Source organism: Trematomus bernacchii, unplaced genomic scaffold (genome assembly GCF_902827165.1).
Source record: "Trematomus bernacchii unplaced genomic scaffold, fTreBer1.1, whole genome shotgun sequence".
In the NCBI taxonomy this organism is placed as follows: Eukaryota; Metazoa; Chordata; class Actinopteri; order Perciformes; family Nototheniidae; genus Trematomus; species Trematomus bernacchii.
This window is the reverse complement of record NW_022987720.1, coordinates 2959643-2973256: the sequence shown is the minus strand read 5'-3', so window position 1 is coordinate 2973256 and position 13614 is coordinate 2959643. Positions and strand designations below refer to the sequence as shown.

At 39.3% G+C, this 13614-nt stretch overlaps 1 protein-coding gene across 2 annotated transcripts in view; it reads left to right on the top strand.

The window, feature by feature from the left end:
* Positions 1-7822: 7822 nt before the first annotated feature.
* The window catches only part of LOC117492555 (disheveled-associated activator of morphogenesis 1-like), a 45525-nt gene continuing 39733 nt past the window's right edge, over positions 7823-13614 (top strand). For both annotated transcript variants that reach the window (XM_034142861.1, XM_034142859.1), the window contains exon 1: positions 7823-7940. The gene's annotated coding sequence lies outside the window, so the exon portion shown is untranslated. The remainder of the gene's footprint in view (positions 7941-13614) is intronic.

Here is a 13614-nt window from a genome sequence, read left to right as displayed (position 1 = left end):
GCATTCTAATTTACTATATAGTGTAATATTAGAACTTATGTTTCCGGGAGCTGTTGATAACACTATACTGGTCAAAGGCAAGAGGTCATTAATTTTGTTTCTAAGAGTAACAATTTTATCCTTAAAAAAGCACATAAAATCATTACTACTGAGTGCTATGGGAATAGAAGGCTCAATAGAGCTGTGTTCTTGTTAGCCACTAGTGAAAGACTTCATTTGACCTTCCACCAATCAGATTCAGTGAATCTTATTCACCGCCTGAGCACATTTAAGAAGCAACGGAGGACTCGTATACTTATGAAAATCAAACACAATCTTCTTAATTAATAATAAATCTTCATATTTTCTTGAAATAATGGTGACCTGCAGCTGTTCCACCTTGGGCAGCTGATCACTACGCCCGTGGACATTACACCATCGGCAAAGAGACCTGGTGCTGGACATGACACGCAAATTGGTGAGTCACTATAGACTTTGATGAAATACAATGTATGTTATATCATTTAAAAAAGATTATGTTTGGGAAAAGTGTCAACAGCACTTGTATGCCCTTAATCAACTCAGCTCAAGTTCTGCAGTTTACCTTTGAGCCACCAGAGGGCGCTTTATAATTACACATAAAGACTTATACCTCATTATATTATTGTAATGCAGATTGTTTTGCTTAAGTTTTCTAGGCTTTAAGTTTAAGACCTGCATCGGAGATTTCTGCTTTTTGCCAAGTACAGGGGTGGTGAATGGGATTGTGTTTGTAAAGCTGACATCATTACACACAATCTTTGTCTGATGTCTTTTTTTCAACTGGACAAACAGGAATGGTTGCACTATTTGTCATGCCAGCTATAGTTTATCAAATCTGGTAAAAAATAAATAAGCATCATATTATTAATTTGTTGAATGTGCAGAGCTATGTTTAACTATTATGTTTAAATTGCTAATACATTAGTTGGCCTCTGAACTCATTCATGTGCATCTGCATTTTTATCTTAAATATAAATCTAGAAAAAAAGATGGACGGAGAGGAAAGATACATACCCCCTCAAAGATGTCTTGTTCGTCACTGCTGTGCTTCTTCTCTGTCTTCGGTTGCATTTACAGAAAGGGCCTGAGGTCACCATTATTCATTTTAAGATTCTTTATTTCTGTCTATCACGTACAAGAAGCTGCAAGTGCATTTATCAACAGCATCACTTTTACAGAACATGTCATATTTCATGATGATTGTATTGACCTAATTCATTCCACTACTTTTCCTTTTGATTTTAGTGGTCAGTAACAACTGTCATGATGCTAAAATAAACTCTAGGTGATCTTGTGGTTTTCATTTGTCTGTCAATGGTTTACTTTAGTTATTATGTATCATTCTTCATCAGCAGCATGAACGTTGCTCTGTGACATGTACTATGCCAATCATTTTACTCAGTATATTGCACCTTAGTAATGTTAACCCAACACTAGTCATTATTTATTGATTCACATCACAATTGATTAGTCTTATAACAAAACATCATCATACTGTTATTGCATTTAAAACAACACAAGCAAGATATGAACTGTTTGGGACAGTACACATACAGTAGCCTTCATTTGAACATTGTAAATAGATGGGGCGGATGTGAAACTTCCAATTTCTTTACTGATGTCTTCATTTGTTCTGCAATATAACATTTTCTGTCATTTCAGTATGAATCTATAAACGCCTGATATTTTCTTAGAAATAATACAGGCAGACACTTTTGTCATTTAGAAACAGGAGCTAAACTGATAGAATACACTTCTTATAAACATTCAAAGAGGTTTTTTCCCTAAGGGATCTCTGAATGTGATTTCTTCATGATAAACTACAGAATGTGGACATTTTTTACCATATACATTTTCAGAGAACCTTTAGAGAGCGCTACCTGAATGTGTGGTAACCTATTTGATAAGGTTGTGCTGCAAGAATAATTAGAATGACATTAAGACAAACACAAATATATACAAATTAATATATTAATGAACAGATGAAGTTCGATATCCAGAACTTTAACAAACTCAGCCTTCATCTCTTTAGCAGCTGCAGTGTTATTTCTCGCCACTAGATGCCACTCCGGCTTGCTGCTTGATGACGTCACATTTGTCTAAAAAACCCTATGAGCGAGACTATTTCTCGCCGGGTGCGGTGGCGCGCGCCTGTAATCCAAGTTACTGGGAGGCTGAGGCTGGCGAAGCGTTTGAGCTCAGGAGATCTGAGCTGCAGCGGACTATGCCGATCGGGTGTCCGCACTAAGTTCGGTATCGATATGGTGCTCCTGGGGGAGCTCGGGACCACCAGGTCGTCTAAGGAGGGGTGCATCGGCCCAGGCCGGAGACGGAGCAGGCCAAAGCCCCCGTGCCGCTCAGTAGTGGGATCGCGCCTGTGAATAGACGTTGTAGAGCAGCCTGTGTAATACAGCGGGACCCAGTCTTTTTAACTCAAAAATAAAATACTACAACGACACTCAAACATTATATTTTTCCACCACACAGCAGCTTCATCACTGCCTTTTTTTATCTTCTTATTCTCATGAAAAACCCTCGCGAAGCAGCTGATCTGCGTGTCCTACACTGCCTCCACCCGGAGGAAACCTGAAACTACATCAACAACACTGATAGTCTTATAGTAAAACTGTCAATTCAAATGCTGCAGCAGGACATACTTGTTGGTGGTTTATTATAGTGAAATGTGGCACTGTAAAAACGATAGACTTTGTTAGTTAATATGTAAAGTGTTTACACATTTCTCATCTGATTGTCTTCATCTTGTTCTTTATTGGGGCTTCAGTTCTCTGTAATCTGTGTGTACAATGTGCCAACTCAGTGGCTCTATTAGAAAAGGTGCTTTGGTGAAGTGGCTAATGTGATCACAATTGCTCGGGTGAACAAAGTTCATGCAGAGCAGGAAACTAATGAACATATCCCGCTGTTTTAAAAAACGTCATTCCAGTTTTGTATTGCTTTTAGCGTCTGTTAAGTGGCATTACAATGTGTTTCGAAGCCTCTAGTGTAAATCCCTTCCAACCTGTCGACAGCTTTACTATCACTGGTAGCGAAGAACTGTAAAAAACAATGTTCCATAAATGTCTTGTTCGTCACTGCTGTGCTTCTTCTCTGTCTTCGGTTGCATTTACAGAAAGGGGCTGAGGTCCCCATTATTCCTTTTTAGATTCTTTATTTCTGTCTATCACATACAAGAAGCTGCAAGCTCCTGGGTGTTAATAACTGTAGGTGCTAAATGAAAGTGCATTTATCATCAGCATCACTTTTACAGAACATGTCATATTTCATGATGATTGTATTGACCTGATTCATTCCAATACTTTTCCTTTTGATTTTAGTGGTCAGTAACAACTGTCATGATGCTAAAATAAACTCTTTAGGTGATCTTGTGGTTTTCATTTGTCTGTCAATGGTCCACTTTAGTTATTATGTATCATTCTTCATCAGCAGCATGAACGTTGCTCTGTGACATGTACTATGCCAATCATTTTACTCAGTATATTGCACCTTAGTAATGTTAACCCAACACTAGTCATTATTTATTGATTCACATCACAATTGATTAGTCTTATAACAAAACATCATCATACTGTTATTGCATTTAAAACAACACAAGCAAGATATGAACTGTTTGGGACAGTACACATACAGTAGCCTTCATTTGAACATTGTAAATAGATGGGGCGGATGTGAAACTTCCAATTTCTTTACTGATGTCTTCATTTGTTCTGCAATATAACATTTTCTGTCATTTCAGTATGAATCTATAAACGCCTGATATTTTCTTAGAAATAATACAGGCAGACACTTTTGTCATTTAGAAACAGGAGCTAAACTGATAGAATACACTTCTTATAAACATTCAAAGAGGTTTTTTCCCTAAGGGATCTCTGAATGTGATTTCTTCATGATAAACTACAGAATGTGGACATTTTTTACCATATACATTTTCAGAGAACCTTTAGAGAGCGCTACCTGAATGTGTGGTAACCTATTTGATAAGGTTGTGCTGCAAGAATAATTAGAATGACATTAAGACAAACACAAATATATACAAATTAATATATTAATGAACAGATGAAGTTCGATATCCAGAACTTTAACAAACTCAGCCTTCATCTCTTTAGCAGCTGCAGTGTTATTTCTCGCCACTAGATGCCACTCCGGCTTGCTGCTTGATGACGTCACATTTGTCTAAAAAGCCCTATGAGCGAGACTATTTCTCGCCGGGTGCGGTGGCGCGCGCCTGTAATCCAAGTTACTGGGAGGCTGAGGCTGGCGAAGCGTTTGAGCTCAGGAGATCTGAGCTGCAGCGGACTATGCCGATCGGGTGTCCGCACTAAGTTCGGTATCGATATGGTGCTCCTGGGGGAGCTCGGGACCACCAGGTCGTCTAAGGAGGGGTGCATCGGCCCAGGCCGGAGACGGAGCAGGCCAAAGCCCCCGTGCCGCTCAGTAGTGGGATCGCGCCTGTGAATAGACGTTGTAGAGCAGCCTGTGTAATACAGCGGGACCCAGTCTTTTTAACTCAAAAATAAAATACTACAACGACACTCAAACATTATATTTTTCCACCACACAGCAGCTTCATCACTGCCTTTTTTTATCTTCTTATTCTCATGAAAAACCCTCGCGAAGCAGCTGATCTGCGTGTCCTACACTGCCTCCACCCGGAGGAAACCTGAAACTACATAAACAACACTGAATATAAACTAATAAGAGTCTTATAGTAAAACTGTCAATTCAAATGCTGCAGCAGGACATACTTGTTGGTGGTTTATTATACTGAAATGTGGCACTGTAAAAACTATAGACTTTGTTAGTTAATATGTAAAGTGTTTACACATTTCTCATCTGATTGTCTTCATGTTCTTTATTGGGGCTTCAGTTCTCTCTAATCTGTGTGTACAATGTGCCATGATGATTGTATTGACCTGATTCATTCCACTACTTTTCCTTTGGATTTTAGTGGTCAGTAACAACTGTCATGATTCTAAAATAAACTCTTTAGGTGATCTTGTGGTTTTCATTTGTCTGTCAATGGTCCACTTTAGTTATTATGTATCATTCTTCATCAGCAGAACGTTGCTCTGTGACATGTACTATGCCAAGAATCTTACTCAGTATATTGCACCTTAGTAATGTTAACCCAACACTAGTCATTATTTATTGATTAACATCACAATTGATTAGTCTTATAACAAAACATCATCATATACTGTTATTGCATTTGCGTTATTGCATTTGAATAGACGCTGCAGAGCAGCCTGTGTAATACAGCGGGACCCAGTCTTTTTAACTCAAAAATAAAATACTACAACATCACAGACATTCAACATTATATTTTTCCACCACAAAGCAGCTTCATCACTGCCTTTTTATCTTCTTATTCTCATGAAAAACTCTCAAGAAGCAGCTGATCTGCTACACTGCCTCCACCTGGAGGAAACCTGAAAATATCAACTAAATGTAACTCTTTGATAATGTACTGCAGGTGAACCACAACTCTTCAAAGAGCTTCCTGTTGAGCTACTCAGAAACATAGCCTACTGGTAAACATCGGCAACTTGTCTCTATTCTCCGTTCTTAAACTGATTCTATAATTTAGGGTACATTTCACATCAACAAAACAGTACAAAAAAGTGTTCTTTCTCAATAGAACAATCAGTGGTTCAAGTTAGTATAGTTGCAATATACCATATATCCAATGATTTTTAAAAGTTTAAAAAATAATTGTATTAAAGTTTTGTTTTTTCATGTGATAAGCTGCACTGTTGACACTGTTGACCACCAAGTGCTCCTTACAAAGCTGTCGTATTTCAATTTTTCGGCAGATTCAATACAGTGGGTTTTGGTCAACGGAGCCAAATCCCCCTACCTTGTGAACCCTATTGGGGTTCCACAAGGTTCCATTCTTGGACCATTACTGTTTTCTCTGTACATTAATGACTTGCCTAATGTATGTCCTGAGTTGAATGTGCAAATGTATGCCGATGATGCGGTCATCTTTGTACATGGGAAAAACACTGAAATTATCTCATCCTGTCTCTCAAATGCTTTGGACAAGGTTCAACACTGGCTGAACAACATTTGCTGACAGTTAAATGCAAAAAAAACAGTATGCATGATGTTCAGTAAACGACCAGTCAAAATCGAAGGATCCAATGTGTTTTTAAACGGAGCAGAAATAGAACTAGTCCCCCACTTCAAGTATCTTGGAGTCATAATGGACTCGAACTTGACTTTTAAGAAACATATTAAGAAAGTATCAAATACCATTAAAAAAACTTGCAACATTTTAAACAAATTAGACCTTTCTTAACTGTCAATGCTGCAAAGTCATACCTCCACTGTATGATTCTATCCCACATTGAATACTGTTTTACAAACTGGTCGTTTGCTTGTGCCACAAACCTGAAACCCATAGAACAACTGTACAAGAGAGCTATCAAGGTTTTTGACAGAAAGCCAAATTCATACCACCACTGTACCATCCTTGAAAAACACAATTTCTTGAGTTTTGACAATTTTAAGTCTTTTAAAAGTATGTGTTTTTTTTATAAATGTTTACATGGACTGGCCCCCCCTCCCTTAGGGGAATTCATCCACAAAAAACACACTGGACGCTGCACTAGGTCAGAAACCAGAGGAGACTGTGAAGTCCACCATATAGACGGACAACATTTGGACAAAATGTCCTTTCCATTAAAGGCAGCTCATTGTGGAATAGCCTCCCAACTGAGATACGGGATTGTCCCACTCTCAATAGTTTTAAAGGACAACTTAAAGAATGGTTGAGCAATAAACAGACGTGCAATCACCGCTAAATGCACTTTTATACAGGGGTATCTTCTCTTGCACTTTATGTAGCACTTTTATCTTATCTTGCAATTTATATATCATAGCTGCTACATTGTACTGCCATGTGGTAAATGCTTGTATGCTGCTCATGCTCTTCCTGCATATCATGTATTTATTTTTGCTATGTATATAAATGTCATGTTCTTATATGTTGTATGTTACGGGACTACGGATGGAAATTAGCTCAAAGCTAAAATCCGGCTAATTTACACTTGTAAGCATTATTTTGTTTTAAAGTGTTCATCAATGTGCACTGTCCCGGTTCAAATAAACGATTAAATGAAATAAATGTAAAGGAGGAAATCAATTAAAAAAATATTATTATTCTTTAGTATTTAGACTTTTGAAATAAATGAATACAAGTTTTTATTTACTTTAATGGTTTTTATTCATTATTTCGAAACCAAGACACACTCAACTGAAAAACGGACATAGGAAAAACTGACAATTTAAGAACATTATGACACATTTCAAGCTAAATAAAGCATAGGATGGACATAATGTGTATAAATATTATAACATGCTTTCCAGTAATAGGCAAAATATGATATTTTTGAAGAAAATAGTTAGAATAATTATAATTATCATCAATGGACATCAATGGACATGGAATGTACTCTAAATTGTAGAATCACTAAATTAGAATATGAATGCTATTTCTAAGGTTTATGTGAAGAGTGTTCTTGACATCCTACTACACTATGTAATGTCCTAGTATTGTAGTACTACTGTCTACTAGTCCTATTTTGTTATGCTACGTATTCTTCTTTCTGTTTATTTGTATGCACCATTTTTATACCAAAGCAAATTCCTCGTATGTGTAAAGCTAATATAACCGATTCTGATTCAGAAGACTACTACTACCATGATGCTCTCTGGGCTAACAAATACACGCATGCGCATTGACTGCTTGCTAAAACCAATGACGTCAAGAGCAGCCCGGACCAACCAGTCTGTTGAATCATCTCTGTGCCGTCTGGACTTTGCGGTTTTCTCCACTTTTCTACTTACCTGATGAACTCGTGCACACGGTTACCGAGAAAAATGGTCAGCGTGACGAGGTAAGGACGATGTCGTTAGGACAAAAACTCTGACCATAATGACTGAAACAAAACACGCTGAATATCCACCACACCGTCTGGTTGTGATGGTGACCTCCGTACCGGTGTGGCCGGTCAACACAACAGCGAGTTTACGGAAGCTCTTTTGTTGAATTACCCGGTCTTCAGTGTCCTAAACCCGGGGCAGAAAGGAGACGGGAGTCGGTTGACATTTGCATCTCTTTTGCAAATTGTTTTTGTTTTGTCTGTGGGGGAAGCCGACCTGTCCACACATGGAACCGCCTGTTCAACGGCTCCTCCACCCCTGCTAAAGCCCAAACGAAGTTATCTAGAAACGGCAGTAGATACACGGGGATCCCGGGGACCTCCAGGGTCTTCTCCCGGCGGAAATGAGGCAACGTTGAAGACAATATATTCACTAGTGTTGATGTGAGAGGTGTGGATGGCTCACTGTTATCATTAATGTCTCACAGACTTATGTAACCAAATCTGAATCCTATCTGTTGCCAACTAGATGTTCACTAGGAATATACTTTGGTGTAATAGTAGTGCACAAGAAACATAATTTGTCCAAATATTTGTTTTAACTAAGATTTATCTACAGCGTAGGCCTACCTGATAAAAAAAAAAATACAATAATTTTGTATAGGGTGTGTGCAAAAGTTACTATTAAGATTAAAACGTTTTAGTACTTTACACTGAGTTATTACATTGAAGGTTGGCAGAAGAGTGTTAATGTATGAAAAGATTTGCGGTTTATGGGGTTAATTTTGGAATGGTAGGGAAAGCATAAAGCTCATAAGAGTCTGAATTGTGACTTTGGTTAATAAGTAATTTGTTGACCCAGTTGCACAGCCCCACTGATACTTGATATGTGAGGTCCACCTGTGTTAATATTTGAAATTTCAAATAATTCCAAAACAACATACAAAACTGACATTTTGAGAACTCTGACCAACGTGGTACATTTCTCACTTGAACATGTCAGTGGTTTTGAGTTGGCAACCTTTGTTACTTTGGTATTGCTGCTCTGCAATTTATTTTACTAAATAAATGCCAATACCAACATGGCTGCATTAAGCTAATATTGTTGAATATATCTGCTTGGCACGATTTATCAGGGAGGCTGATATCTGTAGGCACACAGTTCCACAAAAGCTTGATAACCTTTAAACAGATTTTTGTGTGGATAGCGTTTCGATTTTAGCTGTCAAATGTGCTAAGATAACCACACCTTTGCACTTTTTCTCATCAAAATTGTGTTTATGTCCCTCTATTGTCATCCATGATGGACAAATTGAGTTCACATATGCCTTAAGGACCCAAACTGCCACATTACCCTAGATAAAAGGGCCCGCCTCTGTGGCTTTCAGACATTTGATACTTCACCTGTTCTGAGTTAATATTCACTTTTATCGCTGTGCTGAGAAGTGGAATAACTCACTTGTGAAAGCCGTGAAGTTAGTGGTCAGTCGGAGAGCTGAACACAGAGATTATCATTGTAGGGGCAGGCTTATTCCCAGTTAGGCGCTTATCAGAAAAGACTTGCATTCCCGAGAATTAAAATGCTCTTAATCATCGAGGGGCCTGTACGTGCTTGTAATGGGCTGCTGCCTTGTGAGAGGGCTTACTGCTGCGGTGAGATCTGCAGACATGTTTTCACTGTAAACATGGGAGAAGCCTTACGTGATGTACCATGCTGTTATTTTGTCCACAGTGTTAATGCTCAGACAGGGAGTTGGCTGGTCACAGATCAGCATCGACAGGCCCTGACATTTCAATTGCATGCCTTGTTGTGCTGAATAGATGTACATTGCAGATAATGATTGTTTGTTGGAACTGCATGGTTTCCCATGGTATGAGCTTTAAGCCTTCCTATTAGAGCCTGACATGTATATACATATTATTGGCTGATGAGTTGTATCAGTATTGACAGATTTGAAGATGGTTGCCTGTAAGTTCCAAGTAAAGTATAACCCTGTTTGATGCTGTTCACACTTACAAAGCCTGTTCTGACATGAACCAGTATTCAAGTCAATATCGTTAATTCATGTAAGCCAAATATCATCAACATCTGAATGTTGCCTCAAGGGGCTTCACATTGACACTAATTATTTATTGTGCAAAGGTTTTCTAATGGTTAACCCTTGCACCAACCCTCTTTAGGCAAAATGACAGTTCAGCAAACACAAGGCGTTGCATGTAGCTTGTTGTGTTAAAAAATCAATACTAAATATTTACTTATTTAAATGTATTGATACTAGGGTACTAGCTGCTCTCTATTATCGTGAACAGCAAGTTGACACACCCACAGCTATATACCTTTTCAATTAAAATCTAAATATATATATATTCACTTATTATCACTGGAAAAAATCCTCATGATGTTAAAAGTGCTATTGATCAATATTTTTCAATGTTGTATCAAGTTTAAAAGCTATCCTGACAACACTAATACCTTGATAAGCTTGTAGCTTATTAAGCAGCTTTACCAGTTCACTTTAACGATCATAACCACATTAATGATTACATTCTGGCGTGGCTCTCTCTGCACAAGGACAGCCTTGGGCTACAGCTTCTGCTGCTTCACTTTGTTGGCACTGGTCGTTTGTTGATATTTCTCGTGATCCTGCACACTGTTCTGCTACCGGAATCTGAGTTTGACAAAAAGTGTTCTTGGTGAAACTCACTGCAGCGTTGTGACTCAGTTTCAGTTGGCACTGGTGGACAACTGGAGCACATTGATCAATACTGTATGTGGTGATATAATCCGCTCTGTCTTCACATTTCCTCAGTGGGGACTAACATGATCTGACAGCTGACTGAGCTTAAATTACCTTAAAGAAAATGAATACATTCAGACTTAGTAATTCTTTCACATTGGCAGTAGACATTGGCTGATACAACTGGCATTAAGAGGAGGTATTTGAAGATGGTAGGCGGATATGTTGGTCATGATCTTATCTTCGGTTCAGTTCTTGCTCCCCACAACAAAGCACCAACCCCTAAGTGGCCAGTCCATAAACGGTGTGAGTGTATTGTACCTGCTCTTCTGTCTGTCAGCACACACTGCTGAAGCTCTCAGGGAACTGGGTTAATGAACTGAGTGTTACGTTTCACAGGCCTGGCCATGAAGCAGGGGGGGGGCCGGTTGGCTCTCATTAAGCACTGCACAGTAAAGAGTAAACGACGGCGCCAACAACAGGGGGGGAGGTATAGACTAATTATTTTTTCAATGGTAGATGTCATTAAGGAGTGCCTGTAACACAGCTGAGCCCTTTAAAGACGGCCATATGTCAGCATGCTTTCTGGATGTGTTGGTGGCATTAATGCACAGAGGCAGGTGACGGACCACAGCTGATGACTGTTTTCCCAGTGAGGATAATGAAAATGTCCATCCTTATTTAGGCTGTCATTTGTTATGTTGGCTTTCTCTGTAGCATGCAGGGCCATATGAGGGATATAAATGATGTTGTAAATCATGCACTGTTGAAACCTGATCTTCTATTTTACATGTTTGACATGTGTAATTGCTGGGGTTAAGCATTTAGTGGATGTTTACACTGCATTGTCAGTCAAAGAATACTTATAGTATGAGAAGGTAGCAAATCCAGTTAGGATACATACCATAGTTACTTCACATAGTTAAAATATTGACTCACGCTGCATGTGTTAGCCTTTATTGTATTCATGACATGACGAGGTATACTGTGAGATGATGTGTGTCTGTGAAGCCATTTTAAGTCAGACTGATCCAGTGATGTTTTTGTTGATAAAGTGATCTAGAAAAGTCCTTGAATTGTTTGCGGGATGGTTCTTCCGGGTCAGTATGGTGGATCTTCATGCTCTCAGATGCTTTTCTCTCTGGATGATGTGTAGGGGATCCTGTGGGATATACGGTGGACCTGCAGCGCTCTGCTGGCCTGCCACAACAATAGGCCTGTATGACTGTTTGAATGTGCCATTCTTTGTGCGGTGTGCTTCACTTGGGCCAGACAATAGCTTCATTTAGCATCCCTGCTCTATCGAGGCTGCTCCGTCGCCATGGCACCCCTGCCCTGCCACACCCTGCCCCCAGTCTGGCCCGGCTTTGCACTTGTCCTCTCTGCCGGGACAGCTGGGCTCAGGCAGCCGTTGTTGGCCACACCCAGGACCCAACCTCACATTTTGAGGATTGTTACTTTGTGGCAGAGCTGAACCACCTCTCAGATTTACAATTTGCATGTTTGAAATGTTGAGTAATATAAACCAAAGGCCGATCTAGCCCCTAACTTTGATCTTGACGGAGACCTGCAAGTATTATTTACTGGAGAGATAACCAAAAGAGAGGCTAAGGATGCAGGCCACCTCGACTGAAAACAGAACACCCTCGGTCTTCTCTATCAGAAAAAATGAATACACTTTTTGAGAAGTAAACACTACACGCTGTAACTAATAGTTCAAAGCTACATTCATAACATTGCCATTCAAATTCTGGATCGACATTTGAATGCTACGTGTCCTTCTTTCTTTTGTTTTGTTTACATTAAATCACTTTATCCTATACTCTTATTACATTCTTCAATATGAGCCAAGGCCAAGACATCGACTTGGAGTGCTTACTTTTTACCGCCTGCTCATTTCAGCAATAGAAAAGCCCACCCTAAACACTTGCGTTGTCAGATGGGTTTAGATGCCTACCGGACAAATGCACACTGCTTGTCCCCTCCCAGCGCCGTTGACTCTTGACCTCCCCGATTGTTGGGAGGTGAAAGGGCAGTGCGCTCCGTTTCCAGCTCAGCCACTCACTGCTGGCGCATTTTTAATTAATGGGCTTAAGGTTGGCAGCCCTCGGACCCTTTGGTGAGTTATTGATCCTTCACAACAACTCATTCACTCTCACTGTTTTATTAGCAGTTAAAAATGCATCACAAATACATTAAGATGTAAAGGGCTAGACAATATATCCATGTTATATCATTGTCGTGATGTGAGACAAGTTTTTGTCATAGATTTGGAATATTGTTATAAAGTAATGTATTTCCTGGTTTTAAAGGGTTATGTGAGTTCAGCCCAGTCACTGTTGTTGCAGCATGGACTCATCTCCACAGAGCGGCTCCCTGCAGTACTCTGGTTCTATAACTAGAACAGGGTCACCTAGGAAATTATATTTTGGGCCAATCTGAACTTATTGCAGTTGCACAGTACAAGCTGTACTACTTCTGAAGCCTGCAGAGAAACTTCTTTTTCAAACGTTTTAAAGCGGTAAAGACAAAGATATACATTTTAAAACGCTGCACCCAGTCTTACAAATTGAGTGAAAAGACCATTTTAAGCACATTATGTTGTTTCTTATAGATCGTAGCTTGTTTGTTTGTTAGCAGGACTATGGAAAAAACACTGGCCCGATTTCCATGAAACTTTGCTTAAAGACGTAGATTGGGCAAAAGAAGAAGTCATTAAATATTGGAGCAGCTCCGAATCACAGAACGGATTTTAAGTTGGCTGCCTTGGCTGAGGTCTGCGCTCTCAGTGGTGCCCTTTCAGTCATTACTCGTTTTATCTTTTAGACAGTATAAGTGAATCTATCTTTGAAAAGTTGTAGAACACATCGCAGAGTTGGTAAGATCTCCAGTAAAGTTACGTAAACAGAGGAGAAAGCAATCAAGTGATTTTGCGCATACTGAGCTATAAT